Genomic DNA, 14,537 nt, shown 5'->3' on the forward strand with positions numbered 1-14,537 from the left:
CTACGAATTGTCTGACCCATATTCTAGTTCGCCTTCCTGAGCAGAGTGTCTGAGACCATAAGTTGCAACTGCAGGGGAGGGGCTGTTACCAAAGATATGTACCCGCATGCGGTACTCCGCAATATCTTTTGTGGGGTCATTGTCAATAAACCAAAGAATTCTTAAGAAGTTTCTGTGTTCTTCTTTAACGAGAAAACAATGAAACCTCTGCTGAATGTCCGCCATGAAGGCAACAGAGTCTTTGTGAAAACGAAGCAGTACTCCTAGGAGTCTGTTAAGATCTTGACCTGAGAGCAGGACATCGTTTAAGGAGACGCCTTCATATTTTGCACTAGAGTCAAACACTCTATCAGAGTTTTTAAGGGTTGGAGCTACCTCAGCATGACCATTCTCAAATATTTTCCTCATGACAGTAAAGAAGTGATCTTTCATTTATGGTTTCTTGTGGAAGCTACATCTTAGAGAGACAAAACGTCTGTAGACTTGCTCTGTTAGGCAAAAGTTGCCTTTGAGGCCTGAAGGGAAGGGGTGCGACCCAACTATTTGTTTCATCCTTAGTGATTTCCTTTTGCATGGTCACTAAAAACAATCTGTCTTCATGGGACATTGCTATCTGATTGTCCTCCTTGGTCTTTTGGAACACTGAGCAACCTAGGTGGTCTTTGTCACTGTCACAAGCTATGTTGTGGTCTAAAGGGTCTATGAAGGAACAAGGTAGGTGAGTACTATGTGGCAATTCCTTTATGAGGAAGTTGTTTTTACATGGTTGGAAGATAGAGGGATGTCCATTATCTAATGTGCTTGTAAGCATGCTATTAATGGAAGTTTGTTTGTGTATGCTTCCTAAGCAGACATCTCCTACTATGACCCATCCTAGGTCATGCCTTTGGGCATAAGGAGCATGATGTGGGCCATTAATCTGTTCTCTAGTTTTATGAACTTGTAAAATATCTCTCCCTAGGAGTAGGATTATCTGAGCGTTAGGATCGAGTTTTGGTAAGAGATGGGCTATACGCTGTTAATGGGGGTGATGTATGGCTACCTCTGGTGTAGGGATCTCGTGTCTATTATCAGGGATTTGGTTACATTCAGTAATAGTTGGTAAGGAAAGACACGTTTTACCATCTATGGATTAAATTAGGTAGCCACTAGCTCTCCTCCCCGCGGTTTCTACAGTACCTGCACAGGTCTTTAGAGAATAAGGAGTGTTGGGCCCTTTGATGTTGAAAATGTCAAAGAAAGTAGATTTGGCTAGGGACGCATTACTTTGGTAATCTAGGCTAGCGTGAACATTGATGGCTTTGTCTCTGAAGCCCTTTGGGTATACTTTTGTTAGGCAGATTTTTGAGCAGGACCTGCCGCCTATGAGTCCTTTACAGACTTCAGTGCATTGTGAAGTAACTGCTGGTGGGTTAGCTTCAGAGTTACTTTCCCTCCCCGCTATGCTCTCTGGCACTGTTACTCTGTGATGAGGTCCATGGGAAAGGCCTTTGATGTAGGGCCGTGTTGTGATCTGAGTTGTTGCATTCTGTGCATTTTACACTAACCTGACAGTCTTTGGCAATATGTGATGTTGATGAGCAGCACTTGTAGCAAATGCGGTTCTCCTTGAGGAAGGCTTTGCGATCTCCTATGGACATTTCTCTAAAGGCTCTGCACTTGAGAAGAGGGTGTGGCTTCTTGTGTAGAGGGCACTGCTTACCAGGCTCTTTGACTGTTTCGCGGCTGGCGGAGCTGTAATGCCTGTAAGAATCTGCAGGTGAAATGTTAGTTTTGTGCACTGCCACTGAATCTTTGTGTGGTCTGTGGTCATAGGGAGTGGCACAAGACTGTTATAGATCAAAGCTAGGGTCATTACAAATATTGGCCTCTAGCCTTACAAAGTCAACAAACACACTGAAGGGAGGGAATGGCACATTGTAGGTATTTTTGTACCTTGACCAGTGGGAAACCCATTTCTCCTGTAGGTTGTGGGGAAGCTTTAATACAATAGGCTTGACACCTCTGGGAGTGTCGAAGAAAGCAAGCCCCGGTAAATCCCCTTCGGCTTTGGCAACCTGTAATTCCATCAGTAGATCACTTAAATCCCTAAGTTTCTGGAGCCCTTTGCTAGATATTTTAGGGAATTCGTCAATTCTTTTAAACAACTCATCCTCTATGACCTCTGCAGAACCATAACATTCATCAAGTCTATCCCAGATAATTTTTAGGCCAATCTCTGGGTAGTTTATATTAATATCCCTGGTTCTCTTGGCATGTTCTACAGAGTCTTTTCCAAGCCGATCTACAAGGAAGTCTATCTCCTCACTACATGACAGACCCAAGTCTTTTGCAATGTTATAAAAGGAGGCTCGCCATGCTCTATAGTTTTCAGGGCGATCACTGAACTTCGCCAGTCCCTTTGTAACTAGCTCTCTTTTAGTAAAGAACCTGGGAAAGTCTGCTGCGCTCTGGTTACTACTAAGGTTGGTTGGGGGTGGAAATTCACAGTGAGAGTGTGGTTGGCGATCATACCTGTATGGAGTTTCTGACTTAGGCCAGCCCACGTCATACCGTCTTATGGGACAAGGTGGCTCTGCAGGCTGGACTGGAAGCTGTCTTCCTTGGTGTGCAGGGAAGTTAGCTCGAGCTTTGTCACGTGGCTCTGGGCTCTCTTGTTTGTAGGATTGGGTTCCGAGCGTGACTCTTTCTTTTGGACGGTATGATTCCTCTGTGGCATAGGTGACATCTTCGGTTCCAGGGAATGAATCAGCATTGCTGTTTGGTCTGGAGTGTTGACGGACGTACTCTGAAGTGCGTCGTACAGAATCTTGCTGGCTGAGTTCTGGACTAAGCACACTGCGGTGACTTTCGGTTTTCGGGTATTCCATTGCTTCCAAGAACTCTGCTTCAGCTATGGCGGCTGCCGTTTCTTTCTCTACAGCGAGTTTCTCTAGCTTTGCATCTAAGAGGACTTTTTGCATTTCTAGTGAAGCCTGTAACTGTGCCTTTTCTTCTTTCATCTTCATTTCTTGTTCGGCAAAGGCTGCTTTGACCTTCGCGGCTTCTGCTTTTGCACGGGCAATGGCAGCAGCGTTGCTAACAGAAGACGACTTGGTGGAACCATCTTTCTCTGATCTTGTCTTGTAGCTTGATACTGTGCTACACGACATGGTGTTGGTGAAGACACTTAACTGCGTGGAGACTATTGTGCTGAGGAATGCCAGTCGCTGTGCTTAGAGAGCGGTCACCGTATGCACTCAAATGTGTCTACATTGCTTGAAGCGGCTATCCCCTTGCAGCACTGGACTGTATAGAAGTCGCTGTGGTGTCCGTTTTCAGATATTGCGTGGACCATAAAAGACTTCTGTGTAGTCAGGTGCGTCTCTCTCGCTAGTAGAGTTGAGCGAACACCTGGATGTTCGGGTTCGAGAAGTTCGGCCGAACTTCCCGGAAATGTTCGGGTTCGGGATCCGAACCCGAACCGAACTTCGTCCCGAACCCGAACCCCATTGAAGTCAATGGGGACCCGAACTTTTGGGCACTAAAAAGGCTGTAAAACAGCCCAGGAAAGAGCTAGAGTGCTGCAAAAGGCAGCAACATGTAGGTAAATCCCCTGCAAACAAATGTGGATAGGGAAATGAATTAAAATAAAAATTTAAAAAATAAAAATGACCCAATATCAATTGGACAGAGGTCCCATAGCAGAGAATCTGGCTTCACGTCAGCAGAGAATCAGTCTCTTCATGCCATAGCAAAGAATCTGGCTTCATGTCAGCAGAGAATCAGTCTCTTCATGCCATAGCAGAGAATCTGGCTTCATGTCACCCACCACTGGAAGAGGCCACTGTCACATATTTAGGCCCCGGCACCCAGACAGAGGAGAGCGGTCCCGTAAAAGAGAATCTGGCCTTATGTCAGCGCAGAATCTGTCTTCATGTCATAGCAGAGAATCAGGCTTCACGTCACCCACCACTGGAACAGGCCACTGTCACACATTTAGGCCCAGGCACCCAGGCAGAGGAGAGAGGTCCCGTAACAGAGAATCTGCTCTTATGTCAGCACAGAATCTGTCTTCATGTCATAGCAGAGAATCAGGCTTCACGTCACCCACCACTGGAACAGGCCACTGTCACACATTTAGGCCCAGGCACCCAGGCAGAGGAGAGAGGTCCCGTAACAGAGAATCTGGCCTTATGTCAGCACAGAATCTGTCTTCATGTCATAGCAGAGAATCAGGCTTTACGTCACCCACCACTGGAACAGGCCACTGTCACACATTTAGGCCCAGGCAGAGGAGAGAGGTCCCGTAACAGAGAATCTGGCCTTATGTCAGCGCAGAATCTGTCTTCATGTCATAGCAGAGAATCAGGCTTCATGTCACCCACCACTGGAACAGGCCACTGTCACATATTTAGGCCCAGGCAGAGGAGAGAGGTCGCGTAACAGAGAATCTGGCTTCATGTCAGCACAGAATAAGTCTTCATGTCATAGCAGAGAATCAGGCTTCACGTCACCCACCACTGGAAGAGGCCACTGTCACATATTTAGGCCCCGGCACCCAGACAGAGGAGAGGTTCATTCAACTTTGGGTTGCCCCGCAATATAATGGTGAAATGAAATTAAAAATAGTATTGAATGAGGAAGTGCCCTGGAGTAGAATAATATATTGTTAAGGGAAGGTAGTTAATATCTAATCTGCACAAGGGATGGACAGGTCCTGTGGGATCCATGCCTGGTTCATTTTTATGAACGTCAGCTTGTCCACATTGGCTGTAGACAGGCGGCTGCGTTTGTCTGTAATGACGCCCCCTGCCGTGCTGAATACACGTTCAGACAAAACGCTGGCCGCCGGGCAGGCCAGCACCTCCAAGGCATAAAAGGCTAGCTCTGGCCACGTGGACAATTTGGAGACCCAGAAGTTGAATGGGGCCGAACCATCAGTCAGTACGTGGAGGGGTGTGCACAGGTACTGTTCCACTATGTTAGTGAAATGTTGCCTCCTGCTAACACGTTCCGTATCAGGTGGTGGTGCAGTTAGCTGTGGCGTGTTGACAAAACTTTTCCACATCTCTGCCATGCTAACCCTGCCCTCAGAGGAGCTGGCCGTGACACAGCGGCGTTGGCGACCTCTTGCTCCTCCTCTGCCTTCGCCTTGGGCTTCCACTGGTTCCCCTGTGACATTTGGGAATGCTCTCAGTAGCGCGTCTACCAACGTGCGCTTGTACTAGCGCATCTTCCTATCACGCTCCAGTGTAGGAAGCACATTGTCTTTGTCCCGGGGATCCAGCAGGGTGGCAACCCAGTAGTCCGCACACGTTAAAATGTGGGCAACTCTGCTGTCGTTGCGCAGGCACTGCAGCATGTAGTCGCTCATGTGTGCCAGGCTGCCCAGAGGTAAGGACAAGCTGTCCTCTGTGGGAGGCGTATCGTCATCGTCCTGAGTTTCCCCGCAGCCACGCACCAGTGATGGGCCCGAGCTGCTTTGGGTGCCACCCCGCTGTGAACATGCTTCATCCTCATCCTCCTCCACGTCCTCCTCGTCCTCCAGTAGTGGGCCCTGTCTGGCCACATTTGTACCTGGCCTCTGCTGTTGCAAAAAACCTCCCTCTGAGTCACTTCGAAGAGACTGGCCTGAAAGTGCTAAAAATGACCCCTCTTCCTCCTCTTCCTCCTGGGCCACCTCCTCTTCCATCATCGCCCTAAGTGTTTTCTCAAGGAGACATAGAAGTGGTATTGTAACGCTGATAACGGCGTCATCGCCACTGGCCATGTTGGTGGAGTACTCGAAACAACGCAACAGGGCACACAGGTCTCGCATGGAGGCCCAGTCATTGGTGGTGAAGTGTGTCTGATCCGCAGTGCGACTGACCCGTGCGTGCTGCAGCTGAAACTCCACTATGGCCTGCTGCTGCTCGCACAGTCTGTCCAGCATGTGCAAGGTGGAGTTCCACCTGGTGGGCACGTCGCATATGAGGCGGTGAGCGGGAAGGCCGAAGTTACGCTGTAGCGCAGACAGGCGAGCAGCGGCAGGGTGTGAACGCCGGAAGCGCGAACAGACGGCCCGCACTTTATGCAGCAGCTCTGACATGTCGGGGTAGTTGCGAATGAACTTCTGCACCACCAAATTCAGCACATGCGCCAGGCAAGGGATGTGCGTCAAACCGGCTAGTCCCAGAGCTGCAACGAGATTTCGCCCATTATCGCACACCACCAGGCCGGGCTTGAGGCTCACCGGCAGCAACCACTCGTCGGTCTGTTGTTCTATACCCCGCCACAACTCCTGTGCGGTGTGGGGCCTATCCCCCAAACATATGAGTTTCAGAATGGCCTGCTGACGTTTACCCCGGGCTGTGCTGAAGTTGGTGGTGAAGGTGTGTGGCTGACTGGATGAGCAGGTGGAAGAAGAGGAGGAGGAAGCTGAGTAGGAGGAGGAGGAGACAGGAGGCAAAGAATGTTGCCCTGCGATCCTTGGCGGCGGAAGGACGTGCGCCAAACAGCTCTCCGCCTGGGGCCCAGCCACCACTACATTTACCCAGTGTGCAGTTAGGGAGATATAGCGTCCCTGGCTGTGCTTACTGGTCCACGTATCTGTGGTTAGGTGGACCTTGCCACAGATGGCGTTGCGCAGTGCACACTTGATTTTATCTGACACTTGTTTGTGCAGGGAAGGCACGGCTCTCTTGGAGAAGTAGTGGCGGCTGGGAACAACATACTGTGGGACAGCAAGTGACATTAGCTGTTTGAAGCTGTGTGTGTCCACCAGCCTAAATGACAGCATTTCATAGGCCAGTAGTTTAGAAATGCTGGCATTCAGGGCCAGGGATCGAGGGTGGCTAGGTGGGAATTTACGCTTTCTCTCAAATGTTTGTGAGATGGAGAGCTGAACGCTGCCGTGTGACATGGTTGAGATGCTTGGTGACGCAGGTGGTGGTGTTGGTGGTACATCCCATGTTTGCTGGGCGGCAGGTGCCAACGTTCCTCCAGAGGCAGAGGAAGAGGCCGAGGCGGTGGCAGCAGCAGCAGAAGAGGCCGAGGCGGCAGCAGCAGAAGAGGTAGCAGGGGGAGCCTGAGTGACTTCCTTGTTTTTAACGTGTTTACTCCACTGCAGTTCATGCTTTGCATGCAGGTGCCTGGTCATGCAGGTTGTGCTAAGGTTCAGAACGTTAATGCCTCGCTTCAGGCTCTGATGGCACAGCGTGCAAACCACTCGGGTCTTGTCGTCAGCACATTGTTTGAAGAAGTGCCATGCCAGGGAATTCCTTGAAGCTGCCTTTGGGGTGCTCGGTCCCAGATGGCGGCGGTCAGTAGCAGGCGGAGTCTCTTGGCGGCGGGTGTTCTGATTTTGCCCACTGCTCCCTCTTTTGCTACGCTGTTGGCTCGGTCTCACCACTGCCTCTTCCTCCGAACTGTGAAAGTCAGTGGCACGACCTTCATTCCATGTGGGGTCTAGGACCTCATCGTCCCCTGCATCGTCTTCCACCCAGTCTTGATCCCTGACCTCCTGTTCAGTCTGCACACTGCAGAAAGACGCAGCAGTTGGCACCTGTGTTTCGTCATCATCAGAGACGTGCTGAGGTGGTATTCCCATGTCCTCATCATCAGGAAACATAAGTGGTTGTGCGTTAGTGCATTCTATCTCTTCCACCCCTGGGGAAGGGCTAGGTGGATGCCCTTGGGTAACCCTGGCAGCAGAGTCTTCAAACAGCATAAGAGACTGCTGCATAACTTGAGGCTCAGACAGTTTCCCTGATATGCATGGGGGTGATGTGACAGACCGATGGGCTTGGTTTTCATGCGCCATCTGTGCGCTTTCTGCAGAAGACTGGGTGGGAGATAATGTGAACGTGCTGGATCCACTGTCGGCCACCCAATTGACTAATGCCTGTACCTGCTCAGGCCTTACCATCCTTAGAACGGCATTGGGCCCCACCAAATATCGCTGTAAATTCTGCTGGCTACTGGGACCCGAGGTAGTTGGTTCACTAGGACGTGTGGCTGTGGCAGAACGGCCACGTCCTCTCCCAGCACCAGAGGGTCCACTAACACCACCATGACCATGTCCACGTCCGCGTCCGCGTCCCTTATTAGATGTTTTCCTCATTGTTCCCGTTCACCACAATTTTGAGAATGGCAAATTTGGGAATAGTTTTTCAACCCAGAACAAAAAATGTGCTTTTACGGTCACTACAAATAACTTGACCAGATAAAACAGTACAGATTTGGTTGAATAGAAATGTCAGGCCTGTTTTTTTTTTTGCGCTATGTGACAGGTATAGGTTTAATCACAGAATCAGACTTCTATCTGCACGGTAGTGTGTGTCTTAGGTTTTTCTGAATGACACTATCAGCACCTTCAATGTAAGATATCCTTTTTGGGATAGATTTCAAGTAGGCCTCAAATACCAGAAACTAGTTATTTTGAGAATGGCAAATTTGGGAATAGTTTTTCAACCCAGAACAAAAAGTCTGCTTTTACGGTCACTACAAATAACTTGACCAGCTAAAACAGTACAGATTTGGTTGAATAGAAATGTCAGGCCTGTTTTTTTTTGCGCTGTGTGACAGGTATAGGTTTAATCACAGAATCAGACTTCTATCTAGACGGTAGTGTGTGTCTTAGGTTTTTATGAATGACACTATCAGCACCTTCAATGTAAGATATCCTTTTTGGGATAGATTTCAAGTAGGCCTCAAATACCAGAAACTAGTTATTTTGAGAATGGCAAATTTGGGAATAGTTTTTCAACCCAGAACAAAAAGTCTGCTTTTACGGTCACTACAAATAACTTGACCAGCTAAAACACTACAGATTTGGTTGAATAGAAATGTCAGGCCTGTTTCTTTTTTTGCGCTATGTGACAGGTATAGGTTTAATCACAGAATTAGACTTCTATCTGCACGGTAGCGTGTGTCTTAGGTTTTTCTGAATGACACTATCAGCACCTTCAATGTAAGATATCCTTTTTGGGATAGATTTCAAGTAGGCCTCATATACCAGAAACTAGTTATTTTGAGAATGGCAAATTTGGGAATAGTTTTTCAACCCAGAACAAAAAGTCTGCTTTTACGGTCACTACAAATAACTTGACCAGCTAAAACAGTACAGATTTGGTTGAATAGAAATGTCAGGTCTATTTTTTAGGTGCTGGGTGACAGGCTCAACTTGCCCCTGATGTAGTATATGGCCAAAAAATAACCACACTGTTGATGGTTAAATGCACTTGGGTGACACAGGCTCAGCCTGCACCAGATGTAGTATATGGCCAAAAAATAACCAGACTGTTGATGGTTAAATGCACTTCGGTGACACAGGCTCAGCCTGCAGCTGATGTAGTATATGGCCAAAAAATAACCAGACTGTTGATGGTTAAATGCACTTCGGTGACACAGGCTCAGCCTGCAGCTGATGTAGGATATAGCACAAAATAACCACACTATTGATGGTTAAATACACTTGGTGATAGCTTGTGCTGGCGCACCACAAGTCACAAAATGGCCGCCGATCACCCCAGAAAAAAAGTGATCTAAAAACGCTCTGGGCAGCCTCAAAAAAGTGAGCAAGTCAATATTAGCACTTCAATGATCCACAGCTGCAGATCGATCACAGAATGAAGTCTTTTGGAGGAGTTAATCTGCCTAATCTCGCCCTAACGTCGCAGCTGCAACCTCTCCCTATGCTTCAATCAGCAGAGTGACGTGCAGCGCAACGTGACCCAAGCTTATATAGAGGCTGGGTCACATGCTGCACTGGCCAATCACAGCCATGCCAATAGTAGGCAAGGCTGTGATGGCCTCTTGGGGCAAGTAGTATGACGCTTGTTGATTGGCTGCTTTGCAGCCTTTCAAAAAGCGCCAAGAAAGCGCCGAACGCCGAACCCGAACTTTTACGAAAATGTTCGGGTTCGGGTCCGTGTCACGGACACCCCAAAATTCGGTACGAACCCGAACTATACAGTTCGGGTTCGCTCATCCCTACTCGCTAGAAGTCATCGTTTACTGTCCTGTTCTCACAACATGTACCCCCGGGGTCTATATGCAGTTCAACAGGCAGATATCACCATTCTACTAGTTAATAAGATGAGACTTGTTTCTGAAGTCTGTGGTTTTTATTAACCGGCAGTAGATAAGGTAAACTATAAGAAAATGAACATACAAGAACTGAATATACAGCACAATGTACACAAAACCTATACAAAAACATTGATCCCTTAACGACGATGCTTTAGTAAGAGACACACAATGTGCAGCTGCTCCTTCCATGAGCTGAAGGAAAAAGGAAGAAAGTGCCTGTCTCTTTCCCAGAAAGCACTGTGAGCAGGAAGTCAGGTGACCTAATGAATATGCATAGTTTAACAAGACAGAAGATGCACTTACAGCTAAAGGTCACTAGATGGTGCTGGAGGCACACATATGAACACACACATTAACAAACTATGCAATAGTTAGTGAAGAGAAGACAGTACACCTATGATTTTGGATGTGCTAGTCTAAATTTTCTTGCAGTGTGTTTAAAGGGTTGCTGCTTCCTTTAGATTAAGCACTCCCCACCCATCTGCCCAGGGCTTCTAAGCATAGAATAAATATAACTGGTTCATACACCACCATGAACATTGTAGGTTTAAGTTAGGCCCAGGAAATGCAGGTCTGTTAGTGTTGGATACCCATCAGCAAAAGCTACCTTGACGTTGGTAGATGGGCCCAACACACGTTTGAATGTGCACGAAGAGCATTTTTCATGTATAGCAGGTATAGTATCACTGTAATCCAAAATAATCCCTATGAGCAACTAAACCAGTTCTACTTTACACCAGTTTGATAAATGACCCCCTTAATCTGTATAGCTTTGTGGAAAGAAGGAAAAGGGGGACTGTAACGGTCTATGGTGTGCGCTGTGACACTGCTTCACTTGCGGTTGCCCACAGCAACGTGTTGCTGTGTGTGCATGCGGTGGCAGTGTCTCGGCCTTCTGGGTGATTGCCGGGACATGGTTGCCACGCATGCTGTTGCTGGTGGTAACATGTGGATTGGGATGCTTGTATGTGCATTTCCCCTTTTAAGTGGCTTCCTTCCCTTGTCTGGTGTTGGAAGGGTTAACTCCCTTCCTAGTGTGTTAACACTGGGTTTGTGTGTGTGGGTGTGGCTGCTTGGGCTATTTAGCTTCTGCTGGATGCCTGAAGCTGAGGGGTACTCCAGCCATGGTGTATGCTGGAATTATCCTCCTGGTCTTCATATGTCATCTGTCCAGTGAAGGCCACCCTTGTGGTCATAGATGTTAAGATTATGTTCTTGTGGTGTCTCACATTATTGCAGCTATGGTGTCCTGGGTTCCTGTGTCGTTTGTGGTGTGTGCTGTGTCCTTTGGTGTGGACATCAGCACTTGTGCACGGGTTCCAGTCAGTGTGTCTGTGGCAGGTAGGTGTGGTACTGGTTTCACTTACCTGCCATTTCCATATGCTGTATGTGTTCCCCTCTCCTTGCAGCTTGGCCAGCGGAGACTCCTGTTCGTCCATGTTGTGGAGGAACAGGTAGTCTTACCCTGCTCCTAGTCCAGGAATTTCCTGAGGGTTAGTAGGGCCCAGAGGTTCCGGAGTATGAGCCCTCCTACCATCTGGGTTGGCTCATACGGTTAGGAGTCAGGGTCAGAATTAGGGACGCATTAAGAGGTGACCTGCTCCCTGATCCCGGCGTCCTGGCCTAGCAGCTACCCGTTATCCATTTGATACCGCATGGTGGGGAGTTTCCCCCACTCCCCGCCGTGACAGGGACATCATCAAAACCTTTAAATATGTTAAAGGTTTAAATAAGGTTCAGGAGGGAAAGAAGCTAAACATAAGAACAAGGGGACACAATCTGAAATTAATTGGGGATTAGATCAGGAGCAATGTCAGGAAATATTGTTTTACTGAAAGCGTGGTTGAAACTTGGAACAAACTTCCAGCAGATGTGGTTGGGAAATCTACAGTAAGTGAAATGAAATATGCCTGGGATAAACATATGTCTATCCTAAGATAACAAAATGAAAGAATATAAGGGCAGACTACTGTAGATGGACCAAGTGGTATTTTTCTGCTGTCAATCTGCAGTAAGCCGGATTGGAATAATGCACACTGACGCTATAATATGCAATGACTGGGTCAGGTGTAAATGATAGTTAAGAGTTTTTGTTCGTGACACCAATTGCAGTGTGCGCAGGGTATAGTCTCAGGGCCCTTTAAGGTGTTGCAACTCACATACCAGGTTAGGAATGCCAGAGTGGTATAATGTCTGTGTGGTAGCAGTAATAGTATCAACTGTGTCTCCTACCTTGGTACGGCTGATCTCCTGGATCCTGGCTCACTTGCAATAAATGAGTGTGTTGCTAGTAGGAGTAATTGAGGAACTTGGTAGCAATGAATGAGATCCAGACTTGGAATATAATTCAAACTGGTCTTTACTTGATGCAGCAGTAATACATATGAGATACATCAATAGTCTTGATTCCCAGCAGGTATTGGCAATATGTGGCAGGAATTACTATCTTCTGCTCTGTCTATCTTCTGCTGTGTTGGGGACTGACTAGCTGAGGAGGAATTTAGCTTCTCCTGGTCTCTGGATGGTACTCGGTTATACTCACAGGGTATGGTTCTTCCTGGAGTTCTGGAGGTGGATGCTTGTGCCGTAAGCCGGATTGTGACTAATGCACACTCGCGTAAAATTAATGGTTTTTAGTTTGTGACGCCAATTGCAATGTGCACAGGTTATAGTCTCAGGGCCCTTTAAGATGTTGCAACTCACGTACCAGTTGAGGAATGCCAGAGGGAGATAATGTCTCTGTGTAATGTCAACGGTGTCTCCTACCTGGGTACGGCTGGACTCCTGGATCCTGGCTCACTTGCAATAAATTGTGTGGTTAATAGGAGTAATTGAGGAATGGATGAGATCCAGACAGGAAATATGATCCAACTTGTCTTTACTTAATGGGTGCAGCATAAATCCATATGAGTACAGAAATATTTTTTAGGTCCCAGCAGGTATTGGCAATGTATGGCAGGGGTTAATGCCTCTTCTGCTCCTATACTATATGCCCGGAGAGTCTGGCAGGTATTTATCTTCTGCTCTGTCTGTCTTCTGCTTGATATGTGCCTGACTAGCTGAGGAGGAATTTGGCTTCTCCTGGTCTCTGGATATGTACTCACAGCTTGGCTCACAGGGAATGCTTCTCCCTGGAGGCTGGAGATGGCTGCTTTTCTTGTCAACCAGCTGAGGCTGATGGCTCAGGCTGGGAAGAGTGATCTTGGCCTCAGCCGAGGCTCGATCCTGTCTTGGGATCCCTGTTTCTGGGAGCTCCTACTAACACAGCCTTCCCCTAGCCGGGGTGGCTGTTACACTAACTAGAACTTTCTTTCCTCCCCATGAGGCAGGACATGGGACCAGCCCACTTCTGCTCACAGAGGAGGGGCAGCTAAAACTGGAATGAACTATTCCAGTCTAGCAATACTAAACTGGCTATGGTCCTGCTAAATACATTGCTGCCACCTGCTGGTGTACAGGGAAATTACAGCATAATATATGAAACAGGCATAGAAAATACATATAACGGAAAATGCAATGTTAGACTACACAAGATGATAATACATATGCACCTGACACGTTGTAGCAGGGAGAAAGAGTTTAGTGACATACTCCAGGATGTTACACTTGCTTTCCACCAGCTGAGGATGAAGGGCTCAGACTGGGAATGGTGATCTTTGGTCTCAGCCGAGACAAGATTTGGGTTGGATCCCTAGGACTGGGAGCTCCTACCAGCACAGCCTTTCCCTAGCCGGGGTGGCTGGCACACTAACTGTAACTTCCTTCCCTCCCCATGAGGCAGGATGTGGGAACATTCCACATCTCCAAGAGGGGGAGTTAAACTGGAATGAACTATTCCAGTCTAGATATGCTAAACTGAACTAAGTTCCTGGTAACACATTGCTGCCACCTGCTGGTGAACATGAAAATTACAGCAAAATATATGTAACAGGCTTAGAATATGCACATTTGTGCATATTAGATGACAAGGCACATGTTACCAACAAATAGTAGCGGGAAAAAAGAGTTTAGTAACTCTGGGATGTTACAGATCTTCTATGTTTCTAAGTACAATGTAGCTGTTCCATTCAGTTCAACGTTATGGCTCTGTAGTATTCAGTTGGATAGGAAGGAGCCGTCCCATAGAAGTGAATGCAACAGCTGACATATGATTACACCTGCTCACCGTCACAACGCACACAATCAATGCTTTCTCTTCAAACAGCTGATCGGCAGGGTTGCCAAGAGTCTGCCCCCCCACTGATCTGATATTTATGACCTATCCTCTTTTTCTTGCTGTTGGGGTTCCTCGGGTTCAGTCCTAGGTCCTCTCCTCTTTTCTCTCTACACAGTCCCTATTGGACAGACTGTCAGCAGATTTGATTTCCAGGATCATCTGTCGATGACACCCAACTATATACTTCTTCCCGTGCTTTTGTATCTGTTTTAGAGTGTAGAGGAACTACAGATGCAGCTGAGCTGAACTTAATAGTTAACACATTAGG

General features: G+C 47.6%; 1 protein-coding gene across 1 annotated transcript in view; it reads left to right on the forward strand.

Moving 5' to 3' along the window:
• LOC120990939 (protein unc-13 homolog A-like) overlaps positions 1-14,537 on the forward strand; it is a 2,175,961-nt gene that overhangs the window by 1,022,406 nt on the left and 1,139,018 nt on the right. The gene's annotated exons all lie outside the window — the stretch shown is intronic.

This window comes from Bufo bufo, chromosome 2, assembly GCF_905171765.1.
Source record: "Bufo bufo chromosome 2, aBufBuf1.1, whole genome shotgun sequence".
NCBI classification, from domain to species: Eukaryota; Metazoa; Chordata; class Amphibia; order Anura; family Bufonidae; genus Bufo; species Bufo bufo.